This window comes from Manacus candei, unplaced genomic scaffold (assembly GCF_025592945.1).
Source record: "Manacus candei isolate 608988 ecotype Guabito, Panama unplaced genomic scaffold, ASM2559294v1 h1tg000060l, whole genome shotgun sequence".
In the NCBI taxonomy this organism is placed as follows: domain Eukaryota; kingdom Metazoa; phylum Chordata; class Aves; order Passeriformes; family Pipridae; genus Manacus; species Manacus candei.
This window is the reverse complement of record NW_026138108.1, coordinates 5178776-5200068: the sequence shown is the minus strand read 5'-3', so window position 1 is coordinate 5200068 and position 21293 is coordinate 5178776. Positions and strand designations below refer to the sequence as shown.

Below are 21293 nucleotides of genomic sequence, written 5' to 3'. Positions count from 1 at the left end.
GTAACATAGAAAAACCTGTAAGAGTAAAGAAAGAAAATATTAAGAGCAAATTTAAATACTTTGATCACATGCAGTTTGGCTTGTCTACACGTACTAAAACTGAAAACTATTCTGTGCAATTCACTTGGTCTAATTCAAACAAAAGGTTTCCTGACTGAGCCAAAAAAAACAAGCACAGTCTGTATTTAGAAGATTTTTTTGCTAGCTTATTTCATTTTGGGAAGAGCTGTGCTTCACATTCCATTTACCAGATCAGTTTAGCCACCTTATTTATACTTTTTCAGTCTTCCTTTAATCTCGCATGGATTGAAAAAAGATTTCTAGTACCCAGCACCAATATGTCAGTCTCCAGGTGCACTGAAAATATAGTGAGATTTCTAGAACACCTTTCCCATCCTCTTGCCAATGTTTAGGGACTTTATCAGAAACAGAGATCTTAGTCCTGAAGCATGGCTGGTATCAAGCTACTTGTAAACCACAAGCTAAGGTATTACTTCAGAAATGCCTGCAAAGTGATAGATGTCAAAGACATCTGATATTCTTGGTGATTAGACAAATCACCAAATAGGTTATGTCCTATTTGGAACATGGTCAATGTGCCGATAAACCATGGTCAATGTGCCTTGATTTTCTACAGACCAGATGAGCATGGCATACTCAGCATAGTTTCCCTGAGTATCAGGGAGCTGCAATACTTCCTTATTGGCTAACTCGATTAATAACTAGTCACATTCTCTACCAGAGCCAGCAACAAAATCTATTTATTGAAATGGTAAGAGTGGCTTGTAATTGAAAACACATAAAGAAAGACTACAGCTGAGAAACCAATCTCAAAATATCACAGTTACATATGTTAATGCAGATTAAGAGAATGAACTGCTTATTTCAAAGTGTGATTTCATATAAGGAGCAACTGCAGAGAAGACAATGTGCTACTAAACATCTTGTCCCTCACGTTTCTGCAGGTTACACTGCTGGCGTAACAGATTTTCAAACGAGACTCAAGATGGTACCTAGAATTATTTTCTAAACTAACTGAAATAACCAGAACACAACCTTAGTCCAGTCAAGATGAATGGGAATCATATGATCAGCTTCAAAAATGCAGGGGACATTGCCCTGAATATTGAGCCCTAACTTGTTGAAGTTCAACTCTGTGACACTTTCAGAAAAGCTAGCAGAACATGAGCCAGGACTCTTTCCCTTGGTTTTGACAATCTCATAATCTATGTAAGCTGTCAGATGTAGTAGAACAGCTACCATAATTGTTTATAGTCACTTGTATTCAAGTTAGATTTTTAAGATATAATGAAACTATCCAGATCACTGGTTGTAATAAACATGAAGCTCAGATCCTTTGAGCCAGCCAAGAATCTCTTCTACAACTTTATTCTGAAAGAATCCACCAGAACCTTTCACCTTTTTTTTTCAATTGGATTATCATTAATTTTTTCAATAAAATAAAAACATAATGAACAACATAAATCTTAAGAAATAGCATCTGGAGCAGATCCTTTAAGGAAAGCCTGTGTCTTACGACAGAAGCTTCAAATGCAATGAAACTCTCCCTTTGTCCAGTCTAATGTCATTTATGAACCACCAGTGAATGGCAAAATTATGAGCTCTGCTTGATATGAGGTCCTGTGGAATTGTCACAGAAAATAAGCACCAGAGGCAATCTCTTCGATCAAGTGGTTGTATTCCTTTCACAGACCCGGTCAATAAACCCTAATATCCAAGTGCTCTTCTGTATGCAGAAAGCTAGTACGTCTCCTTTCACCACCACTATGGAGGAAACACCGTTAACAGAAGACAGTACCAACCATATATGGAGCAAAAACTGTCCTTCATTCAAAATAACTCATCTGAGGAAGGGATGTATGGCTTCACATCACATATGTGATAGCACAGATACTGTTCAGACATCCCCAAAAGCAAAATAACAAGAAAAAATTATCTTGGTAGGCAAAGCAAAACCCAGAGAAAAGTTAAATGTTTTAGCACAATGGAACCACAAACAGCACTCTGACCAGGCACCACGGCCTTGTCAGGATCACAGTTTCAGTTTTATAGCACGAAGGTAGAAAGTGAAAGCCTGGATTGTGCTTTAAAGGAGCACGTATTCTCTGCGCAGGAAATTTGCATCGGAGTTGTGCGCGTATGTTTTTTAAAGGCCCTCCATGGTTCACTGGATGACAGGCACACCGGCAAGTATGCAAATGGGGGCTGTCCCAAAGACAATGCGACAGACACGCAGTCAATGGTTACTGTCATCCAGCTCTTTGCGTGACACGCAGACAAGCTTAGAGAACACTGATTGTCCTATAGACTCCGGTGACTGGAGGGAACGACCAGTCGGCTTACACCAAGACACATTTTTCACTCCTGACGTTTTGATAAAGGCTTATTGACCTAAATGAGACCCAAGTTATTCAGGGAACATCGGGGGTGAAAGTGCACAAGCTGTTCTTCATGGTCATACACAAAAACTCCAGGTATCCATTAGCAACTGGCAAATTCCCCCTCCCCTGCCCGTGGCTGTGTGACAGACAAAAGTGTTTTTAATATCTTGTGTTGCATAAAGCTAATAAGTAGTCTCCTGGGGATGGGGGAGGCTGATGAATTTCTGTCTGCACACGCTTACATTAGTGGTCAGAAACTTGCAGACAACAAGAAAAAAGTATATTAGAAAATTATGCCTTCCTGAGCTAAAAAAATATTGCCTGTATTTTCCTAATTAACAGCTTAACATGAAGCCTTCATACACCAGAAGGATGCCAACCAGATCCTTAGTTTACTTATGCTGGTGGCAATCAGTGCTAATTGAGCAGCAATACCTCAAAACTGAGAATTTCAGCGAATCTGAGCTGTACTACAGATTAATTTGGTCCACTGTTTCTTCAATATTTTCTCCTAATTGCCTGTCTAACACCTACCTACCAAGTGCACTGTATAAACCCTTGTGTTTCTTGCAATGAGTCAGCTAGAATGAAATGAGGCTTCAAAAAGCTGATATATGAAAACAGAAAGATGAAGTGTTGAGAGGACACAGCGGATGTAGAGAATGAGTGAAATAAAAAACAAAGCAACATTTAGGACACGGGAAAATTAAAATACAGAGGAAAATAACTGCTTGCAAAACACTAGTGAGCATGGTAATCAAAGCTCAGTGAAGGGGTTTTCTTGGTTAAAATTATATACACACAGGAACTATACTGTCCAAGGACCCATTCAACCCTATGTAACTTAATTATGATCTCCTTTGTGAAAGGTGAAACCAGAAACACACCAAGGTTAAAAGCTTATATGGTACTAAGATATGACAGTCGTGTACATAGATGGGCATACAGGGTCCATCTTACTTAATAAAAGATACTTCTTTTCCTTTTAATTGTTGATTTGTACATGGTACTCTCACTTCTGCCATCCTTCCTGCTCAGCCAAGGCATATGCTTAGTGCCATTTTCAGGCCTCCTCACCACATAATCCCAACACAGCCAAGTACCAGATTAACCCTGAATGAAAAGATAGAGAGGATGAACATGAAATACATATGTAGATCACTTTCTTGAAGAACTCTATCAGTGTCAGTATGTCTCCAGCCACCAACAGCTTCTTGCATGTAAACACACAACCATTTCAGTGAAAAGGAACAGGTAGACAAGACGAGTATAAAAGCCTTGGGCAGTTCTACTGAGGTACAGTGCTTGGTGAAACTACAGTAGATCTCCAGGTAGCCATTTAGCAGATGCCAGGGAATGAACTATTTCTCATAAAGACCACTTATGCATTGGTGCAGGAGTGGGGTCAGCATGTGGAATACACTTCAGAAGTCTCATGACAGATTTTTTTCAGTGCATCTCACTACTAACTTCACAGTTCTAACATGGAAACAGAAGTTCCTTTGAGCTGATCAGGTACTACATGAACAGCCCCGAGAATTGCTTCAAGTATAATGAAAGAGCCAGCAGAACCCTTAGCCCAAGAAAGATATGGCATAACTTAATCACCTGGCTACAGTACAGCTCTCATCATCTGATGAAGGCCCTTAGGCAGGGTCACTAAAAACACAGTTTCCTGACAAATATACCAATGCTATCTGTTATTACGGCCCATACCTCCACAGTTCCCAGAGTATTTTGCTAATAAATGCATCATGAAAAGCTCTTCCCATACTACTCAACCCCCACTGGATTGGAAGAGCTACAATGTTGGGAGGCATCCAACATCTGCACTGTGAAATAAAGTACAGTAGCAACTCCAAAAGGAAGGACAGAGTCCTGAAACTTAGCTGAAGAGATGTTTTTAAGCAATTAGACAGATTAATAGCTTGAGGGAAGAAAAAAAACACAACAAAACTGACATTAAATGGATCATGATACCATAACAACAGCTATTTACAGATAAATTAATTGTCTCTGGAGGTTGAGAAAGGACCTGCATAGAGAATATATTGCCTAAGGCTCTGCCTGTAGACCCCAAAGCTGTAACTGGTCACGGAGCATCACAGACGTTCATGCAACTGTTTGATGTGGGAGGACTAGATGAGGTCATCTGAAATCTGTTATGAACAGGAATGCCTTTACTCCAAGTCTAGACTTTTTTCAATGAACTCCATAAAAGTAAGAGAGTAAAATACATATTTTAGCAGCAAGGAGGTAAAGCGTACCACTATGTTGTTCTGATTGGCTGTTGAAGATGACATACAGCTTATTGCATTTGCCATAGAGGTGTCTGTCCTAAGAGGAAAGAAAAATGACAAGCACAGGAAAAAAAGAGGCATTGGTGAGGGGGACACTTTTAAGACACATAAACACATGCTTCTTGTACTGTAAGAATTTCCTCCCACCCCAATATTTTATTGGAAGTACAACTCCTACCCATCTCTGCCAAATCAGAAGGTCTATTACATTATTCTCACTGGAAAGATAAATAACATTATTCCCATGATTCTGTCAAATCTGCCTTTTTTAAGACTGCAGCTTCAAAGATGATAAAATTCCCATGAATTCCTTTAAACAATGAAATAATCTCTCATGTATCTTACATAGGGATTTCATGCCAACCAGCATTACCTCGGCTAAAAGATTCCCATGGCACTGTTTGCACTGAACCTATTTTTTAGGCAAGGCAGTGGAAGATCACTGCTACAGAGTTAGTGGAATATGGACCATCAGTAAAGTGGAACAGTAACCTCCTCACAGTCTCAGGCAGCAGTAGTAGAATAAGCACACTGCACACAAGTTTTTTTCACAAGTCATGAAAAGGAGGTCTCTGAATGAGCCAAGAGAGGGGACAGTAGATCTGCTGATGGTAAAGTGACAGATGGGACACCTACCATCAGTCAAGGGCTGTGTAGCTGGACTGGGCAATAAATAGGCTAAGCATCTTCACAAGCAGGGATGAAGCATATCTCTACTTCTCAAAGGTCAAAAAAAGCAGGAACATATCTTTCATGTAAAACAGTTACAGACTCATAGAACAGTTTGGGTTGGAAGCAACCTTAAAGATCATCTAGCTCCAAACCCCCTGCCATGAGCAGGGAACCTTCCACTCAACCAGGTTGCTCAAAGCCCTATCCACCACCCCTGCAGTAAACAATTTCTCCCTGATATCTAATCTAAACCCGCCCTCTTTAAGTTTAAGCCATTCCCCCTTGCCCTGTCACTACATGTCCTTGTAAAATGTCCCTCTCCAGTTTTCTTGTAGCCCCTCTTCAGGTACTGGAAGGTGCTATAAGGTGTCTCTTGAGTCCTCTCTTCTCCAGGCTGAACAATCCCAGCTCTCTCAGCCTGTCTTCATAGGAGAGGTGCTCCAATCATCTTTGTGGCAATAGGTTGCATTTACACTGAAAGGGCAGCATGCAAAAACTGAACCACTACAGGCTACACAGTAGTTCAGAGGGAGGTGGAGCCCACTCCACAGCACACTGTTCACCTGACAAATCAGGGCTTGTAAAATGCTTCAGACAGCACTTCTGTATAGCTCGAGCAGGATATGCAAATTAACAGCAGTAAAGGCAACTGTTTCTTCTAATCTCACCTATTTTGTATAGAGAGGTCCCTCTTTGTTCTGTTGAGAAAGGAAGGATTTTTTCCTGAAAGCTGTAATGTGCTTTCTAAGATACACAGAACAGCAAAATCAGATGGCCTAGGAAAACAGATAGAGACAGGCACCAGCTCAATAAAGTAAAAATCCCAACTGGATGAAGTACATATCAAAAATAAAAAGACAAATGGTTTCTCATATATATAAATACCTCCTGAGCAACAGCAAGTCCCAGAAGTACTGTTAAGGACTGGGGATTTTTCTCCCCCCTACTTAATCTCTTCACTTCCAAAGATCTTGTAAATTACATCTTTTCAAAGGAAGACAAATCATGGTAAGTTCCTAAAAAATGTTAAAGTCAGAACACTTCGTGTTCCTTTCAAAAAGCTTAGTATCATTTGCTAAAATTCTTTATCTGGCATATTTGGCACCATATGATTAAACAGGTAACAGAAAACAAAAAACACGGTATCTATATTACATTTCTATCTTCAGAGGCCCCTAATTAATTCCAAGAAGTTACTGGACATCATTAAAGTTCCCTTATTAATGTTTTTAATTAAGACAAAATAATGTTTCCATAACTGTTCATGCTCTGAAAAAAAGGGATTCTTACTAGGAGACAGTTAGAACAGTTATTTGTACTGAACCATTTCTATTTTCCCTTAATCAGTGTGAGACCACAGAACAATTGCAGTGGAACCATTAAAGAATATTGCAGACCTGCAATTTTAGGTCGAGATTTTTCCAAAGGCTCCAAGCAAGTAAATCTGATTGAATCTCAATAGGAGCCAGGCACCTAACTCCCTTAGGTGCATTTAAAAAGCCTTTCATTGATTTCCTTAGCTCTCTTCTCACTAGAGGTTTCAGCCAAATCCAAATGCTGGCAGTTGAAATTTTTCCACCAGCCTCAAAAGGCCTCAGATGTCAGTGGTGTAACTTTGCACGTGAAGGCACAGTCATCGAGCATGGTTGCACTAGAACAACTTTCCACACCATCACCCCTGCACAAGTCTCTTCATAACGCAGTTGTCTTTAGCTTTTGAACTTAGGTGCTGATGATATCCACCAGGAATTTACAGACGTGAATTAAGCTGGGTTTGCACATTTAGTTTATGGCACTGCTTTTAGTGTGGAGTTCTCCCCCATCACAAAGTATGCTCAAGAACTAGGTTTCAAACTCAAAGTATTTGGCAAGAGAAAGGAAGTGTCAACATGCTAACATTGATGCAAAAATGATTAAAAATCTCTACTCCTTTCTGTTTATTTAATGAACCTCTTATTCAGGGCTTCATAAAAGTCTCTAGAAGGAATTCATTCATGACCCTCTCCTTCAAAGTAAAAATCCTCTGGCTTCTACCCAGTGCTGCATATGCTTAATTTTATATCTCACTGAATTCAAGGAAAATATTCACCTACACCTAAGATGAGTCACACATACACACTGCTCACAAAGATGCAAACTCATTCATTAGTACATACAATATGCTAATATGAGAAGAAAGGAACTGCCACCGACTATTAAAAAAAAAAACAAAACAGTGTAAGCCAAGCAGTCTGTATTTTTATGTTATAGAGAACTTCTCATAATAACACTATTTACACAGCGGCTACTTTCCTTGATCTGAGTATTTTTATCTTGCCAAGTATCTGTTGCATGCTTTTTATTAAATAAGCTTCCTCACTCCTTTTTTAAAAAGCCACTTCATATCCACCATGTCCTACACCAAGCATTTTATGAGCCTTCCCTTTGCTCCACAGCTAACATGGAATTTATTGAGGGACCTCAGAAAGAGATTGTATGCCTGTTGTTTTCCAGCTACAAATGAAGTAGCAATAAAAGCAATAAAAGCTACTGTGTCATCCAGCAAACTGTATCTTCTATACCCTTAGACTGTCGCTTTACAACACTACTTCTTTCTGAGAGAAAATAAAGATTGCACAATATCTCTTATCTGTAAGCAGAGCCACACAAAAGGAATAATCTGGCCGTGATCTCCCCAGCTTAACCTGCAGTATATTTAAATGGGAATGTAAGGGTGGATGGCATTTTTAAGATGTAATGGTAAGTTCTGGTCACCTACTATACAACTTGACAACAGTAACACTTGAAATCTAGTGGTTTCAGACCTATTAACGTACTTTTTTTTTTTTGTTTGAGGACACATTGTGATAGCAGTCAGGAAATAACAACACATTTTAAAACAGAAAGAGCATTGATGAAAAATGTTTTTTGTTCTAGTGGTTTTGAAAAGTGGAAAATATAATATTCATTTTTCCTCCCCACTCATCTCTTTTTATTTTATTAGAAAAATGGTCTTTTTCAACAGTCATATTTTACACTAACTGCAGCCAAGTTTCATCTCGTGTTTAAATTTTAGTGGCTTTTTTTTTCTTTTTAATGTATAGAGTTTTTAAACACAAGATGTATGTCTTCAGAACAATCTGTAGATTTAAGACATGAAAGGAAAAACTTTTTTATTATCAAGTAGAAAATACAGGATCCACATTTTTCTCTCCAGAAACTTGCAAAACAAAGACTGTAAGAAAATAGGTTTTAATGAAATTAATCTTCCAGCTTTTGCTGGTTTCTCACAAAGCTTTGAGAAAACCACATGCAGTCTTGAGTTCAATTCCAAGTCAGAGAAACCCACTACTCGCCATCTTCTCCCACATGAATGTTCCAAGACAACAAGGTAGTAGCACTGAGAATGGAAGTACAGCTGGATATGTACAGTGACATCATGAGGCCCCCACATCTAAATTCCATGAGCTATTATGGGCTATTTTCAACAACTCGTTCCTGCAAAAGCCAGTACAGAAGAGAAGTTCTGTCTGATGAAATTCTAAGTTCTTACCTCTCTTGTGCAGGCAAAATACCTTCCCCAGGCCCCAGCCCTCCCTCCAAGAAGTGAGTTACAGAATGGTACTGTGTGCTAGACAGCCTTGCTTCAGGCTTCTCAGCTCTAGTCTTCCTGCTCCTCTATGTGGTTTTCAGCTGCATGGGACTCTCTGGGAGGCGATACGTGCCCCAGAAGTAAGATATTTCCAGAAGAGTGAGAGGTCACCAAAAGCAGAATATTAGTAATTCTACATATAATCATGATATCCTCTTTTTCTAGAAGCAGTACCTTTTTTAAAATTGATCCTCTAAAAGTAAGACTTCTGGCCTGAGCAACAAACACGCTCTACAATAACAGTTTTAACAAGAACTAAATTTCAAGTAGACTGGTTTCAACCCCCTCTAGATAACTAAAGGAGAAAACTTTCTTTTTTTTCCAGACTGCCAGGACAGAGTTCCAGTATAAAGCCATCAAGTTCTGAAACAAAATCCTGTGCTGTTAGAGGCAGGGCATTCCTTTCACACACCTGGGTGACAGCCGCTCAGATGCCACTATCAGGCTCAGTGTTGATAAGGGTTCAAGTGCCATATTTCTGTTTGATGCTCCCATAAACACAACCTGCTTTTGCCTCAAAATACTTGAGTTCCCTCCCAGGCCTGCTCCAGGGAATACGCATCACGCTCTTCCACACAGCTGCAAAAACAGTCACACACTAAACCTGTAGTCCAGGCACTTAATACTCCTCACAGGAAAACACATGTGCTAGTTTAAGCTAATAAAAAACCTCTCAGATGCCATATGTACACAGCCCAGTCAGTCAGCATTTTACAGTTGCCTCTAAAATTTGTGAAGGAGGATAGAAGAATTATTTGACATGCAAAATAAACGTAACTGAAGGCAACAAAGTCAGCATTTTCAGCTAAGTGGCAAATACATTTCACATACTGAAAGCAAGTAGCTTCCTGCTGGTGCCAATTTCCTGCACCCGCTCCAATCATTGAGCATTAAACAGTTGTGGCTATCATTCAGCACATCAGGATTACAGCATACCAAAATGGGAACCTAATTTATACAACCAAAGCACATGATTAACTCAGTGCAAACTCTCCCTAGAGCTTTGATAATGTTCCAAATGGACCAAACTAAACTTACACTTGCAAAATTAAGATATAAGCCAGATCTCTCTGAAGTCACATACCCCATTAACCAAGCTACCGTTATGTGCAAAGACTTATATTTTTACTTTAATTCATGTTTCTATCAGTTTTGGGTCCAACATAAATAAATGGTGCAGAGGCAGCTTTTTGCAGAATTCAAAGTTACGAAAGGAGAACTCCAGCTCTGTGAAACTCCCTTCCCTCACTATCACCTTTCCTCTGCTCCCTTTACAAATAAAGGACAAGTGCACTATTCATTGCTGGAAGAAAAAAATACTTTAAAAAGCCATACCCTTCTCAGTGGCAGCTGGTCTGAGCTTCAAGACATCAAATACCTCAGGAAACTAATGGGCATTATATGGAATGAATTAAAAAAAAAAAAAAAACCAAAATCAACAAAATGATATTTGGCAGAATTCAGTAACACTGTGCTGCAAAACACTTTGGAAAAGGAGTAACCTTGTAAAAGAAATGCCTAGGACATGTCAAGAATAAACTAAAGACACTGCGACAATGCACAGTCTAGCATGCAGCTGATGTAGCAAGTCACCTGACCAGAAGAATCCCTCTTTAGAGCAGTACTTGAAGAGGAAAAAACAATTGCAACTTAAAGGGATGGGCACAAGGAACATGGTTTAGAGACACAGATGAGCCTTTTCTGTGCTGAAACATTGGGCAACGGATGTCATCCAACTGGTAGCAGTAGAGCAGAACTTCGTATTATTGCATTACTTATTGTGTTCGTTTTTCAAAAGCTTGAGGCATATTTGCTCTTTATGTGAGCTATACTTCCAGGTGATTCATGGAAGGATTTTTTCTAGGAATAGCTGAATTTCCTAGGCCCTTCTCTTTGATCTGAGATTTACTGTTGCTTAAACTAGCAATTTCACATCTTTGTGAAAACCCAAGTTCCAAAGAATTTTTTCCCAATACCTTATGTAATAAAGCAAATGTCAGTCTTATTCCACAGTTAGATGAATTCTGTCAATAATTTTAAAAACTTCTTAGTTTTGAGGGGTTTCTTTTTAATGTCAAAAGATCATCCAAAGTTTTAGTCTTCTCTTTATACCTTCTCTGCAGTTTTCAATACTCACTGTTTTAAAAAGTTGGTTCTAGTATGTTTTGCTTAAGCCTCTCAAGATCCCATCCTTTTAGATGTGATATTCACAAAAAACCTAGTCTGGACATCAAAGGTCTCACTGCCAAATCAGAGAGCCAAGGTTACCCACTGGAACCAACAACGCTCATCCCACACAAAAAGATTTGTTCAACAACAGGAGAACTAGTAAGAACTGACACTTGTACCAGTTGTCTTAACAGAAGTGAAACAAAAGGGTACATTAAAGAAAGGTGACTCCTCGCTTTAAAGATACTCAGCCATAGTATTTACTAACCCACTATGCAAACCACTACTCTATGTGACAAATAACCGAAACACGTGACATTCTTTGCATCACGCCATTACTGAGAGGTGATAAGGTTTTTTCCACTATACAATGTTCTTTCAAAGCACTCTTTTCTCAGCGTGTCTACGATTAAGTAGGAGGGGGAAAAAGGGAGTCTTGATGCACAGCCACCAAACACGGACACATGAATAGTGCACGTAAAGAATTTAAGTTACAAAACAGTATCTCAAGTGGCCAAGACCTCTAGAAATGATCAAACGTCAAAGGTTTTAGCCAACCTTACAGATCTTACAGGAGGAAGAGGTTACTTAAACTGCAGTTCAGTTTGGGTAGTTTTTCAGTTTTCTTAAAGCATCAGTAAAAGTGGCTAAAACATGGAAATCAAGGTCAAATGCCTGTCCTGCTCTGTTGAAGAGAGCAAGGCAGCAAAACCAAACTCACCCTTTTGCTGAGTTCCCTCTCAGTGGATAAAACAAGTGGGCCTGCCATGCTTGGTTCTGTGTCCTATTTCCAGCTCTGCCAAAAATGGCTTTAATGACAACCTTGTGTTTCCCCTTTCCCCAACACACAACACATTGTATATTTAACTTTGTACGGAAGTGTCAATCACTAGTACTTGTTCAGGGTGTAATTAATAACAATGACATTACACTAGAAAAGCACATAAGGGACTGCTTTGTGTACAATTTCCTCATCAGCTGGATGGCCAAAGAAAACCCATTAGACATGAAAGTATGGTAAAGCTGTGCTCTATAACTGGGTATTTGAATATTTATAAGCTATTGCACTTGGGATACCAAAGCTGATGACATGAATGCACATTTTTAATAAGTCCATTAATAAAGCTTTCCTAATTAGAAATCTGCCCCTATCATGTTACATCAGACAATTCTCTTATCATGAACCATATTATTTGTCCCAAATGGCACACTGTCAAAGCCAGAAACATTGTGTCTATTTAAACAGTATGTTTTAGGGTGCTCAAAAAGTGATAGAAACTCATAATACTATCTGTGGTTTCACAAATTTGAGTAATATTAATGAATATTTCATGCTAGAAAGAAATGAAATCTGCTTATCTCAGGTGCTAAGTTACTCTGAACGACACTATAATGTACTCTTTTTAAACATTTTTTGAATTATTTGCAGGTTGTGAGATTCTCTCTTCATTGAATTCAATTACTTTTTAGCTTTATAAAGGTAGCAAACTGGTGGCTGTGGAATAAGCAATCAGTTCTCAGCACAATGCCAAGTAATTATCACTGTGTGAGTTCCAGCATTGCTATGAGAAGTCATCTTTGACTGTTTCAATATTAAGCATAGTGTTAAACATGGATTCATTTTTTTTAACATGGAGAACAGAGTGAACAAGCTTGGGCAGGGGGAATCTATTGCAGACCGGAGTTATTTGTATATAAAATAACTACTGCACTGATGTTTTCCACAGAAATTTCAGCCGCATTAGCTTTGGCAGCAATTAAAGACTACTTTTGGAATCCTTAACAACATTTGAGGAGTTCCTTTTAACTTCATGTTGTGTAGTTCTTTTTACTCTTTAAAGCGGGGAAAGCAGGGTGATTTTTTTCAACCTTCAACTTGTTCTACTGTTAAAATAAATACAAAGATAATTCAGTCAGAACTCAGGTTCAAGGGGACCCCACTGAAGTACTTATTCCTCTTTGAGAGCAGAGAAGCTCTTCTTTTGCTCAGGTTGTACCTCTTACTGCTGCTCAGTACATTGTGCAACTCTGCCTGTGAGCCAACACAATCATAGGACTCAATGATAAAAGAAGCTATTCAGAGTTTTGGCAGGAAGAATACTTCTGACATTTTGTTTCATTTGGATTAGACTTCAGCCTGAGACTTTAACACTAAGATGCCCATGCTACATCAGACAGACCTGACTTCTGGCACCTCTTCACTCTACAACACTTTATTCCTGAGTATCCCCATCCAAGTCAATGGGAGCTGCTATCCATAACAAACAAGCACAGCTGAACCTATCTGTTGAACAGGGACGACTACACTCTTACACTACATATCTAAGTACCTAGCCACCTGATCAGCAAGCTATGCTTCATGAAAGGAAAACAAACAAAAGCCAGCATGCAGCAAGACATCAAAAATGCAATTGTACCTATTCCAAACACCAGATAAACTGTTACAAACCTCTGTGCCCACAGGTGATGTATTGCCGAGCATGTCCATAACTACCAAACAATTATACAAACAACATTAATCTTAATACTGATAATTAACTAAATTAGTATTAACTACTTGGCTAGAAAGTGACTTTATAGAGAGTAAAAACTCCAAGTACTTGAATGGGGTAAAAATGCATGCCTTTTTCTATAGTTAATGGAGAGAAATAGGGGAAATCCATATCAAGTGTCCTGGGCACCTTAAGATGTAAGCAGCTATGCTTTCAGCAGTACCTATCCTTTTTCATGAAGGGAAAGCCTATATGACTGGCTTATACTACCTAACTTGACTAACAGACAGCTAAAAGTTCAAAAAAAAATAACCATAGTCAGCCTGGAAGAACTGCTTTGAACTCAGCTTGGAGCAATGGTATAAAGAGCAGAGGAAATTTACTATCAGTTCTCACCTGACAGAGATATTTGTGGGGAGTTTCTATTTTGGGGCTGATATCCCTAGAGAGGTCCATGTGATTGCCTTGTCTACCTCCAGTTTCCCTCTCAAAACTCCCAAATCCACTAACTGATCTGGACAGATCAGAAGGCCAGGCATATCAGAGGAGATTTAAACTTCCTAAGTAAGGAGCCCAGCAGAAAAGAAGTACCCTCTTTATACCCTGAGATTTCATGTTAACAATCACACTCGGTGGAATTCTCTAATGTTTATCAACATCCAGCTTCAGGAAGACTATTGCAAGTTTCAATCAAAGCCATTCAGCTTCATAAAAACAAACAAGCAAACAAAACATAGAAAGGCAAACAACTACTTACCTTAAGACCCCCAAGGTACCCTAGCATCCTAAGTCTTTCTATAATAATATCATTTTTCTCTAAGTAGAATTTTTCTTATTGATTCCCGTAGCCTATGTTTACCAAAAACCAAATAACTAAATGCAAATCACTTTCAGAAAGAAATTTTAAACTATGAAGCCAAGAGGTTTACTTTTCAGTTTCAAGGACAGTTCATTTACCATGAAACTCAATATGAAGTCAAGAGTGAAACAGGAAAGACTTCCTCCATGCCCTCTTTATCACCACCCACCCACATGCTACTTCGTATTAAGTGACTGTTTCTTTGTAGGAAAGAAAAGCTTGGGGGTGTGGAAACTCTGACACCTAGTTTCTATGGTATAACTCCACAGAGAGACATAACTCTTGGTTCATTAGAGCCTGAGCTCAGCAGAGAAAGCAAAACAATGAATCCCCATTCAATAAGGTACATGCATTCATCAGGTAGTCACTTTTTCAATCAACTCAGATTGATTAAACTTCTTTCATTAACTGATTGCAGCTCATCTGGTTTATTAACCTCCACATAACCCACCTGGGGTCCTTGAACATCTGCTGCACTTGTCTGACTTGGTTTAGGGAGCTCAGGCCCCCTTGTTTGTTATAAACATTTCTCAGATTTGTGCTAAGACCTTTAGATCTCCCTGCCCTTTCTTCAGAACTATGGCAGCTAGCAACTCTTATTCTCCATATAATCATTTATTCCTGTTGTCCAGTAGAGCTGAACACACTTTTCACGTTCAACCCCACATGGTCAAACAGAAATCAAGGCTAGGGCTCCTCAGAGACTGACAGTTCTGATGGTCTTCCATGAAGGGAGACATACAATTCAGACATGTCCACACATTTTCATTTTCTAGTTCATGACGGTCACAACAACCCACTGAGTTCACATGTTGGTAACCAGGAGTAAGTGTCAGTAGTGGGTGGCAGGTGATGGAAGATCAAACATTTATTTGTGCCTCACACATTTAGGATATTCCTCCTGGGCCTCTTCAAAGACACTTTTCTGCGTGCGTTATTCTCCCAGAAAAGCTATCATCCACTACATTCATTTATTGGCATATAAAACATACACAATGATATCCTAACGTGTAAATGGAAAAAAAAGTTTCCATTCTTCAATTTCCTCCAAATTTCTGAATATTACACAGATAGTATGAGCTGATAAATTTTATAGTAAACGGGAAAAAAACGACAGCATGCACAACCGCCATATCCTCAGTATAGTGTCTGCGTATTGGAAGCAGAATTTGTTCTGCAAAAATCAACTGGGAATTTTCCTGTATTGTATGCAAAATTATGATCTGTAATTTATTTCATTGATGCTAAATACTCAAGACTTTGACACATATTCACCAGTTATTTTGAGATTTATTTGTAACTATATAACTGTTCAGAATATTCCTTTTGAAAACAGTTGAGTTAATTGACTAAAGATTTACGGGGTGGGGAGTGAACTTTCTAGAGTACAAGCCATAGTATGTTAACACAGACTATCTCACACTACATAGAGCTTCACTGTGATGAAAGGCTTAGAAGGTTCACTGTATAATAAAAAGAGCTCTTGAAAGCAAAAGAAATAAATATTTAGAAAGAGGAAAACTGTCTTTAAACTCCTAAAACCCACCCTACACTGAAGAATCACCTCTTATTAGACAGAAACATCACCATGGGGAAGAGCAGGGGGTGGGGTAATGAGCACAAGCAATAATCTTCCTTACAAAAATATTTATCTTGAAGTATTTAGATAATCTTTGACTTTCGAAACTGCTGAACCAGTTGGTTCTATCTCCTGTTCAGCATCATACTATTAAACCAATTCAAAAGTTTCTGTGGTTACTATCAGATGAAATGAGCTAATTTCCCCTGAGAATTGGCTACACCGACCAGATGTCTTTAGCCAGCTACTCCCAAGATCGAGCAGGAGCAGCACATGCAATGCCTGTTCTGTTACTATGGAGACAGGTTTTCCCATCCACTCTGCAGCCGGGCTTATAGTAGCTACCAGCTGTTGTCTCGACTCCATCAGGAGAGACTGAGGAAAGAAAGTGGGAGATGTAGGACTGAGCTTCTCCCAGCCCCAGACCTCATAAACTTTAACTGCAGCATCCAACCCTCAATCTTCCCAGCCGCTGCTTGGGCTCGTTGCTATTGTTTAAAGCCGCCTCACGGCGCTTCCTCCGCTGGTTTTGCAGACTCGGAGCAGGTCAGTGGCGGCACAACTGACTGGTGCAACGTGTTCAATTGCTGGGCTGGAAACTTAAGGCTTCCCCAACGCACGCTTCGACCCCAGCATTCCCATCAAAATGGTTTATGAGCTTAAATTTAAATCTCCAGCAGTAACCCGTTTCAGGTTCCTGACATTATTCTCACTCCATACTTTCAAAGAAAAACTTCGTGGATTAATGGCTCCCTATCCCTCCTGTAAGGCCGGTTAATGCCTTCAATCCCCATTGCTTTTTAACTCCTATGGAACTTTAATCCTTCCCTGGCCATGCTGATGAGCTGCAGAGAAACAATGCTGGTCAGGATTTTCATTCTTGCATTTTCTTTTTGAATGCAGCCAAGTTCAAATGTCTAATTATAACATTGCAGAGTTAATGATCAATTTAACAAAGGCTTTAGAGTATCTTTGAAGTCATAACAACAAGCCAAAGGGGTGTTTAAAATGTTAACTGCACAAGGAGCCTACGTAGAGAGCTTTCTTAGGATTATCTCTCTCACTTAAAAACAAAGTTGAGTCATTTCAGAATAATTCCAGCAACCCCATGGCTCAACCTGGTTGCCACATAGCACAGAGCTTCAGATAGTGTTTATTTTATAGCTCCGAGGAGCACCAATCATTATCCTATTAATTCAAGCATGTTTAATTCAATGTCCTTCAACTACTCAGTCATGCCTATTTGTAACTCTTAAGCAACTACAGAAAGGTACAGCTTGTCACCACATTTATACCTAACAGGCACTAATCGCTGAGGTTAGATATACAATGTAAGTAGGGTATGTATAAAGACAATTACAAGTGATGTTCACTGAAATGTATGATATGCAGTCTCTGCTGCTTTGGCTTTAGGAACATTTTCCTCCACTTATTGCACAGGTTGAATTTGCATTCAGATGTATGTAGCTCCTGGTGATGTCAGTGAGCTATAAATACACATGGGAGGACACACTCTGGCTTGTTTACTTTTTAATCTGACATATGTAGCCACTCATATTTTGTATATATTACACACCATTGCCGTGCTGAATCAGCACATCCAGAAATAACAATAAGGGCATGCTCAACCTAGAGCAGTACAGAGAAAGCAGCCATTCTCCTCCTCAGTTCCTTTTACAGTAGCCCTGCCAGTCAGCATCGCCAGACACATTTTGCAGAGGGCTTTTTGTGTCCCAAACTCAGGTATCAGACCAGAGTGAAGGTGAAAGGCATTAACCTGCCTTAAGAGTTAATCAAGGAGTTACGATATCAAAGGAATTACAGATGAGGGGGCAGCCATTGCTGGTCCTTCAGGGTGACCTGAGTGGGAAAAAACACCAACATCTCAGGCTGCCTGCAAGATCTCTACCAACACTTTCCTTTGCACTGTACTGAAGAACAGGGCTGTAATTTCCTATTTTAAATTACAAGTGAAGAAAATGTCCACGAGCAAGAAGCAGAGACAGTCTCTAGTGCTGGGCACTGCGAGAGGAACATTTCAGTGTGTTTAACCAATCAACATAACAGCCACCACATGGCTTGTGCTGAGGGACAGGGCTGTAATGAAGAACTTGCAGGCACATAGGGGCTTATATATGGGGTTTTATCAACAAAGAACATTTACATATCCTTTTTCCCCAGTGCTGCAGTTATAGATACAATGACTGTATGGTGACACATAGGATAAGTAAAAGCTGAATAAACTAGATCAGTGAAAATCAGTGTTTCCTCTCTAAATCAGCCAGTGCAATCAGATTTCCTTTCAGATCTCTTGGGAGATTACATCTTACTGCTTTCTGCATTTAAATCCAATTTCCCTATGCCTTATCTACACGGTAATTTCCACTTCATGGTGAGTTTGCTCATTACATTCAGGTAGCTACCCTCAACAGTCCTGCCATAGCAAAGGGTTATGGATGCTTGAGATTAAAGATCACTTAAGCTCTAATAAAATATAAAGCAACAAAGACAGGAAAGCAGGCAGCCTGCAGCATGCTAAAAAAGGCTTTCAATGAACCCCTGAGTAAACCACCATTGCAAAAAGACCATGAAGCTGACTTCCCATTTTGGGGGGGAGTTCACTTAAACTCTGAAGAATGTTAGTCTTTCCAGAGATGGTCATGGCCCTTACATTCCACAGAAACAAAGGGATAGTTTTTTTGTTCCGTTTTAAAGCAATTTTGCTAGAAAAATCACATGCTGAAATGGTATTTAGACATCATATCACAACCATCCCTACCATTCTTTCTAAGTCTACAATACAGACATTGTACTGCAATTGTACAGCTGTGTATTTTTAATAAAATACAACTGCATACAATAAGGGAGAGTGAAGTATCAAATCTGTTTGTTTCATCATGCTTTGAAAGCACAAGACTTCATTTAAACGAGAAAAACAAGCAAGCTTATTAGCTTTCCTGAGGACATTTAGGACCCTGAAATCAGGAGGTGCATCACAAGGCACGACATTTTTGGTTGATGTAGCTATGCAATAGCCATAAACAAGCATTATATCCTGAGACAAAGTGTTCACTTTGAAGTGTTTCAGTGCTTTAGCAATGCCTATCCTATCTTCCAAAGTGATGTAAGCACTAGGAGCAAATTTGCTCACCTGTAAAGAAAGCTGAATTCTTTTAAGCATAAACTGTCAGAGAGATAGTGGTGACAAGACATATATCAACTGATACTTCTTCACCTACATCAGAAAGATTCACCCATGCTTTTTAGATATTTTAGAAGCTTGTATTTCATTTCAGAAATAGAATTAGGCCTCCTTTCATCCCACCTCACTTTCTGCTCTTAGATGGAAAACCTATGGCTGCATCCATAAATCTGTGTAGGAGAGAGTTTCTCCAGAAACACACTGAGGTCTGAACTTTGACATCTCAGCCTCAGGTTAGATGGCATGTGCTCACACTTGAGCTTCATGTAAAAGCAGCACTCAGGTTCCTGACAGCTATGAAGTACAAACAAAAAACCTACACAAACCAAGAAAGAGCTTTGCCATATCACCATGAGGTAAATGCACTGATTTTCTGCCAGGTCCAACAGCAGGGATAAAAGAAGTGAGTGCATGCCAGCTCTTCAGTAGGCCATAAAATTCTCATTCTATTGTATTAAGTTAATCTGAGACCAACAAAAGTTTAAACCAATGAGTCAGACTGTGAACAACTGCAGCAGGAAAGGAGCCACTGCAGATGACTCTCTCCCACCTCTTATAGGAACAAATCACACTCAGGGGGATGGGCAGGTGAATTTTTGGCTCCGCTGATATTAAATTCAACAGAAACCACCTTATATGTGCTGGTTTAAAGATTCCTTTCTCAGACAGAACCACCACAGCGCAACTCAGCATCTTACAGTCCTTTCTCATCATTTATGCAGCTCAGATCTTGAACACCTAAAAAATACAGAGATTCTTCATTTTTAGGCATTATGTTTTGTGATGCAAGGCATATTTAAAAGCTGCTACTGCTAACTTGTTGCTTTTTGTGCCAATTCATCAAGTAGTTTGTATCTAGCAGATCACAGCTCTAAGTTTTTGGCACAAGAAAGCTCCTTAATGTGTTTATATGATGGCAAAGGTCTCTCCCTGTTTAAAATCAACAGTTACATCTTTGTTAAGAAGGCACACTGTTTTGAATCATGATCACTGCAGACCCTACAGCTGCAAAAGACGTGGCAAGCAACATGACAGTATCTCAAATACTAAGAGGACAACCTGCAGTATAAGGCTCTTGTAGCTGCAGTCTTTGATACTCCCCTCCAGAAAGTTGCCGTGTACAGGTGCTTGAGACGCTGTAAACGCTATCAAAAGCTGAAATCAATATCCAAACAGGAATAAGTAGTTAGGTTTATTATACCTACAGAAGGTTAGACAAGGTCATAACTTCTCTGAACCTTTCCTTAAATTAGTGGTTTGGTTATGCACCTAAATGATGTATTTATTGCCAAATGTGTTTTTAAATGCACTTACTAAAAACCATGCACATTGCACTACTGTAATTCTTGATTAATCACCACTCTAAAATATGTACCTAACTTTTAGAATCCACCTGTTTTGATTCATCTAATGCCATGCATTATAAAAAGGCAGAAATAAAACATGTTACTTAAAGTTTTCCATAATAGTACATTTATCAACAATACTTGATCAAAGCATTTACTTTGACTATACCATATTTGTTTAACTACTGCTGCTTATTTTAGCCCATACTAAAGAGTACTGAAGAACATAATCTGGGTAGATGCCAAAAGAATGTAGCTTTTAAAAATAACCTTACATTCAAAGAGCAAAATCAAGCACTAACAACACAAGCAAGCAAAATTCTGTCATATACACAAACCTTTCCTCGGTGTTTTACAGGGGTTTTCTTTGACAGATTTAGTGGTAAAAACAGGATTTAAGTATTTTTCGTTATAAATATTTCAGAAGACAGTAGAGAAATCCATGCATGGTTGTTGCTATTGCAAAAGCTATTTGAACAAATTTAGGAGTTTTATTTTAGTATTTTAATTACCAGAAAATTAAGCATTTCACATCAGAGTAGATTTCACTGACTTCTGTGTGGCTTGTTTTCTTGAGGTTAAGTCTTTTGAGAGGAGTTTGTTTGATTTTTAATCTGGTGTGTTTTTCTGTTTACCAGAAT

General features: G+C 39.0%; 1 protein-coding gene across 5 annotated transcripts in view; it reads right to left on the bottom strand.

Moving 5' to 3' along the window:
• Positions 1 to 21293, bottom strand: part of KCNQ1 (potassium voltage-gated channel subfamily Q member 1) — a 340982-nt gene that overhangs the window by 255141 nt on the left and 64548 nt on the right. The window lies entirely within an intron of this gene.